The 6,497-nt window shown below is 44.3% G+C and overlaps 1 pseudogene; it reads right to left on the minus strand.

The window, feature by feature from the left end:
• Nucleotides 1-879: 879 nt before the first annotated feature.
• LOC100353166 (jupiter microtubule associated homolog 1 pseudogene) lies at nt 880-1,894 on the minus strand (annotated as a pseudogene).
• Nucleotides 1,895-6,497: the final 4,603 nt, after the last annotated feature.

Below are 6,497 nucleotides of genomic sequence, written 5' to 3' on the forward strand. Positions count from 1 at the left end.
AGAAAACTGCGACAATTTGGAGAAAAAAAAGGGATGTCCAAGAACAGGAAGCATAAAGAGCTTATAATAGACATGACAGAAAAGATCCTCACCATGACATATTGTAGTCAAACTCTCCGCAGTACAACAAAGAAAAGACTCTAAAATGTGCACGAGAAAAATGCCAGATTACTTCCAGAGGATCTCCAATTAAACTCACAGCGGACTTCTCATCAGAAACCCTACAGGCTAGGAGAGAATGGCGAGATGTATTCCAAGTCTTAATTGAAAAAAAATCTGTCGACCCAGAATACTGTACACTGCAAAGCTCTCATTTATGAATGAAGGTGAAATAAAGACCTTCCACAGCAAACAGAAATTGAAAAAATTTGTCACCACTCATCCAGCCTTACAAAAGATGCTTAAGGATGTGTTACACACAGAAATACAGAAACACAGAAACATGGTCATCACCATGGAAGGAAATGCCTTGCTGTGGCACGCCTGCTCCTGGAAAAGAACTTGAAGCAGGGCTGGAAAGTCCTTCCTTCTCCCGTCAGATAATTTCCCTCTTTGCACTGCTTTTCCTCTGTTTTTGCATGTGGCACAGGCTTCTGAGTCCGTGAGGTAGGAAACACGTTTCTCTTGCATAGCGACCAGTGAGTCTTGGGGAGAGGCTTATTTGCCTGAGATGGCTTTCCCACCCCACCTGGCAGTTTCCCCCAACATGAGAAATAGATAGCGAAGATGCTGAGGGCTTTCTCCTGGAGACAGGTTTCTTAAGTTATTGTTGGTGGCTTGGCAGTGGCAAGGTTCTGCAACTTCCCCCAAGGCAGTGGTGGAAGTGTTTTTTTTTTGTTTGTTTGTTTTGTTTTGTTTTTGTTTGTTTGGTTGGTTTTTACATAAAGTGCTTATTTTTTAATGAAACAAATCCAAAAAATGTACAGTCAGGCTCAAGTTGTGCAGTTCACAAGCATGGAGAAAAAAAAAATCACCAGAGTTGAGGACAGGTGGAGTTAACCCAAGGCGAGGCTGGACTTGCCACCAGGAGGGTTTCTCCTGCATGGGGCCGGGGCCACAGGGCCGGGCACAGGTGCAGCAGGCACAGGCTCTCTTCACTGTGCCCCAGGCTGGCTTGCACGTCTGTGTCCACATTTTCATGAAGAACACCTTCAACCTTCATATCGAAGAAGTCTCCCGAGCTGGCTTCCGAGGAGTTCCTTCTCTGCAGCCTCGATGGCTCCGGATCCTCCCTGCCACCAGCAGACTTGGCCCAGGAAGGGGGGTTTTCTTCAGGGGTCCCAAAGATGCTGGAGGCCATTTTGTTCTTCCGTACTGGTTGTTCTGTTGGTTCATCAAAGCCTAATGAGAAGTTGGAACCACCACCTGGAGGCAGTAAAACCTGGGAGCTGTTCCTGCTGTTGGGGTCGACACCCTTGAAGGTGGTGGTGGTGGTCATGGCGCCGAGGAGCGAGGTAGGCTGGCGCGGGTGCAGAGCGCTGAAAGGGTCTGACCCCAGGGGCGCAGAGACGCTCCAGACCCCACAGCCGGCTACCGCTGCCAGAGCCTCCGCCCCCAGCCACTGGCCCCTTTATTGAATACCAGGTGTCAGCCTGAGTTGCCTTCGGTAGAGTTTCCATCCACGCCACTGGCAAGAGCCCTGGTCCCCAGCCCCGGACCATCCAAAGAGAGATGCTGCCACGCTGAGGTATGTGTGTGCACGAAGCAGGCACTGGCATCCAGAGCCTTGGCAGCTGGCCCTAGGCATGACCTACCTGCACAATGGGATTACTTAAGAGACTTAAAAGCAAGTGGTCTCTAGGGGCTGGCACTGTGGCATAGTGGGTAAAGCTGCCACCTGCAGTACAGGCTTCCCATAAGGGCGCTGGTTCAAGTCCTGGCTACTCCACTTCCAATCCAGCTCTCTGCTATGGCCTGGGAAAGCAGTGAAGGATGTTCCAAGTCCTTGAGTCCCTGCACCCACATGGGAGACCTGGAAGAAGCTGGCTCCTGGCTTTGGATCGGCACAGCTCCAGCCACTGAGGCCATCTGGGGAGTGAACCGGTGGATGGAAGACCTTTCTCTCTCTCTTCATCTGTTCTCTGTAACTCTGCCTTTCAAATAAATAATTTTCTATTTAAAAAGAGTAAACCACTCATTCAAAAAGAAAAAAAAAGTGGTTGCTAGGCTGCATCCTAGAAATTCTGATTCCATTCATTTGGGAAGAATTCGTAGCATCAGTATTTTTTTATATTTATTTATTTATTTTTGACAGGCAGAGTGGACAGTGAGAGAGAGAGACAGAGAGAAAGGTCTTCCTTTGCCGTTGGTTCACCCTCCAATGGCCGCCGCGGCCGGCGGTGCTGCGGCAGGCGCACCGTGCTGATCCGAAGGCAGGAGCCAGGTGCTTCTCCTGGTCTCCCATGCGGGTGCAGGGCCCAAGGACTTGGGCCATCCTCCACTGCACTCCTTGGCCATAGCAGAGAGCTGGCCTGGAAGAGGGGCAACCGGGAAAGAATCCGGCACCCCGACAGGGACTAGAACATGGTGTGCCGGCACCACAAGGCGGAGGATTAGCCTATTCAGCCACGGTGCCGGCCAGCATCAGTATTTTTTAAAAGTCATAGAATAATTTTAATGGGGAGAATCAAAAGCAAAAAGGCATTTTAAAATGAGTCCAGGTTAGGAAATGTCTAATAGAGTTGTAATCGTGTTTCTAAAACAAGAGTATAGTTAAGAACTCTATTTTTCATTGCTATAAAATTAATTTTATTTATTTGTTTATTTATAAAGATTTATTTATTTATTTTGCAAGTCAGAGTTACAGAGAGAAAGGAATTGATGACAATGAGAGAGATCTTTTTATTTATTTATTTATTTTTTTGACAGGCAGAGTGGACAGTGAGAGAGAGAGACAGAGAGAAAGGTCTTCCTTTGCCGTTGGTTCACCCTCCAATGGCCGCTGTGGCCGGTGCACCGCGCTGATCCGAAGCCAGGAGCCAGGTGCTTCTCCTGGTCTCCCATGGGGTGCAGGGCCCAAGCACTTGGGTCATCCTCCACTGTACTCCCAGGCCATAGCAGAGAGCTGGCTTGGAAGAGGGGCAACAGGGACAGAATCCAGCGCCCCGACCGGGACTAGAACCCGGTGTGCCGGCACCACTAGGTGGAGGATTAGCCTATTGAGCCGAGGCGCTGGCCAGATCTTTCAATCACTGGTTCACTTCCCAGATAACCATAACAGCCAACATGGTCCAGGTTGAAGCCAGGAGCCAGGAACTTCATTTGGGCCTCCCACATGGGTAGCAGGGGACCAAACATGTGGGCCATCTTCAGATGCTTTTCCCATGCCAGAACAGGGAGCTGGAGCTGACATGGAGCAGCTGGGACTCAAACCAGCACCCATATGTGATGCTGGCGTTGCAGGCAGTGACTTTACTGGCTATGCCACAGTGCCGGCCCCTTCAATTATATTTAAATACATGGCACTCACTTCAGTGATAATTAAGAGTTGGAAGGGACTTTTAGAAACATTCTAATGAGATTGAGTTTGAGGAAAGTCTTGGAGATAGATAAATGTGAGTTTGATTGGATGTTGGTTTATCCAAGTTTTAGCTGGGAAATCTTAGCCATTTAACCCTCCTACACTTAAGTATTCCTTGTTTGTATGCATTATAATTCCTAATTTAGAGATTTGTTACAAGGAATACATGAGAATTATATAAATCCCCTGTCATATGAATAAGCAAACAGTAAATATAATTATGTCCCTTTTATACAAAAGAGGAATCTTGGACAAAACAAACAAAAAGCCTATTTAAGGACTACAATTAACTAGCATGAACTCTGGGACTAGAACCAATGACTTCTTCTTATGGTCAGGCCCTTTAACAGAATCAAGGCGATATGGTTAATATTCTGTTCAGTAACAGTCACATCTTTCCCCTTTAACTTTTGCTTCTAGAGGATTATTACCTGTAACAATCCAGGTTATTGTGCCTCCTTTTTTCCTCCTCTTTAGCTACATAATTAAATTTACAAGAGCCAGTTAGCGCAGGCCAAGGCCCACCTTATGCAGCAATAATAACGATATGCTTGAGAGCAGATCATAAACATGCTACTTCAAATGAGAGGAGGCTGCTAAATGTGATTCCTCCCCGGCCAGCTGTAGCTGTACAACTCCCTGGGCTTAAATATGATTCTAGAGCCCTAGAATACCGTAGTCCTAGCCACATGCAGCTATTTAAAATTCAAATGAACTAAAATTAAATCAATTTAAAAATATAGTTACTTAGTTGCATTGGCCACCTTTCAAGTGGCAAAGCCACTGGCAGCTAGAGGTTACAGTAGTGAGCAGCGTGGACAAGGACCATTTCCATTCACAGAAAATTCTACTGAGTAGCACTGTTTTAGAAGACTCATTCATTTATTCATTTATTTGGATTTTCCATTATCTCTGAATTTACGAATTGAGGCTGCTCTATTAATAGATTTTTAATTGTATATTTACCAAAAGGAGGAGAGAGTAAGGTAGAATATGCAGATAATGAGAGGGAGAGTACAAGAGGAAAGCGGCCATAGAGTTGATCTGTGTGAGCAGACATGTGGCAATTGACAGTTCAAGCAAGAATAAACTGTCCCTTAGGTTAGCAAGCAGAAACACCCTGGCTAAAGAGTTCATTATGCTTATTTCTGAAAGGCGGGGGATAGCACTCTTTGATAGGAAGCTCTGGCAGCCAGTGCTCCGACTGAGCTCCCCGTGGGTTCCCGCGGGCAGCTGTCACCATGGCAACGTTCAAGATTGAGGCTGAGCCGCCGAAAGCAGCTGCTCTCACGCCTTTCCCCCAACTCCTCACATCCATCCTGAGTAGCCTTAAACAGGCGAATCAATCAATCACTGTGAAATCCCCGAAGAGTGCAATTTAAGCACAATTTATTTCAGTAGAAAGTAGGACTTCGAAAGAAGTTCAGACATTAAACATAACCAGCAAATGGAATGTTAGGCCGCTTTTGATTAAAATATATATATTTTAAATATAGTTTTATAATATGTATAAATATAATTTACAATATTCATAAATATATTTTATAAACATTTATAAAATATATAATATAAAATTTATATATTTTATAAATGTTTATAATTATATGATTATAAATATAGATTTTATATATATTACATATATATATAAATTTCGCTGTATCCTGTCACTGTATTTGATTCTCAGCCCAGAAGTGCTGTCCGTTTTCCTGCATCAAGATAAAGTTCCTCATTTAGTGTAAATGTGGTAGTTATTGGTGCCCTGTACCCATGTTTGTTCTCTCAAGCATTTTTCCCCATAAAAGAGTAAACCTTATTTGTAGGGAATCGATCAATTGAAACAATAGAACATAAAACCCAGTTCTGTTTCTGTCCATATGACTGACTTTGGCCACTGCAATGTGAGTGGAATTGGCACTTGTTACTTCCAATTAGGGACCTTTAAAACAGCACACGCTGAACACCGTTCTCCTGCCTACAGAGCTTCGTACAGCAGAGTCACCATCAGTCTCAGCACAGCGGAACACCTCATCCACTGACACGGACCGCACTCTGGAGGGTGATTACCTTTTAAGCCATTCAGGTGTTGGTGTTGTTTGTTATGATAGCATAATTAATATTTTCCTCACCAATCCTGCATATTTGAAAATAAAAGCAAGGACAGTATTTGGCACGGTGGTTAAGACACTGCCTAAGATGTGAGCATCTCATATGAGAGTCCCTGGGCTCAGGTCCTGGATCCACTCTTGGTTCCAGTATCCTGCAAATGCCCATCCTAGGAAGCAGCTTAGTTTCCTGCCAAGCATTCGGGAGCCGTGGATAGAGTTCCCATCTCCTGGCTTTGGTCTGGCCCAGCCCCAGCTGTTGCAGGCACTCGGGGAGTGAATCAGTGGATGGAAATCACTCTCTCTCTGTTCTTCAAATAAACAAAAAAATTGTTTTAGATGAAAGACTAAAATGGAAAGAGAAAAACTTGAAAAGAATTACCTATTTCATTGCAAACTAGTAATTTAAGAATGCCCTATATTTGCAGTTAGCTTAAATAACAGATCAGGTAGTGGTGTGACTTTTTCCATGTCAATATCATTTGTCTTTTTAATAAGATTTGTTTTGTTTTGATTTACATTAAAACCAAAAATAGGCTGGTACTAGCAGTCGATTGGTGCTCTCAAACTTCTTCATGACAAAATACACACGAAAATATTTGACAATGCCTATATAGACAGAGATACTTAAAAAACATTTTTAGGATAAAATGCCCAATCCTTATAATTATTTATTTAAGAGGCAGAAAGACAGAGGAGGAAGACAGAAAGAAAGTTCCTATCTTCTGCCTCATTCCCCAAATGTGCACAACAGCCAAAGCTAGACCAGACACCCAAAGTTTGAGTCTCCCACATGGGTGACAGGATCATAATTACTTGGGCCATTACACTGCTTCCCAGGGTCTGCACTGGCAGGAAGGTGAAGTGAGGAGCTG

The sequence above is a fragment of the Oryctolagus cuniculus genome, chromosome 3 (genome assembly GCF_964237555.1).
Source record: "Oryctolagus cuniculus chromosome 3, mOryCun1.1, whole genome shotgun sequence".
NCBI lineage: Eukaryota > Metazoa > Chordata > Mammalia > Lagomorpha > Leporidae > Oryctolagus > Oryctolagus cuniculus.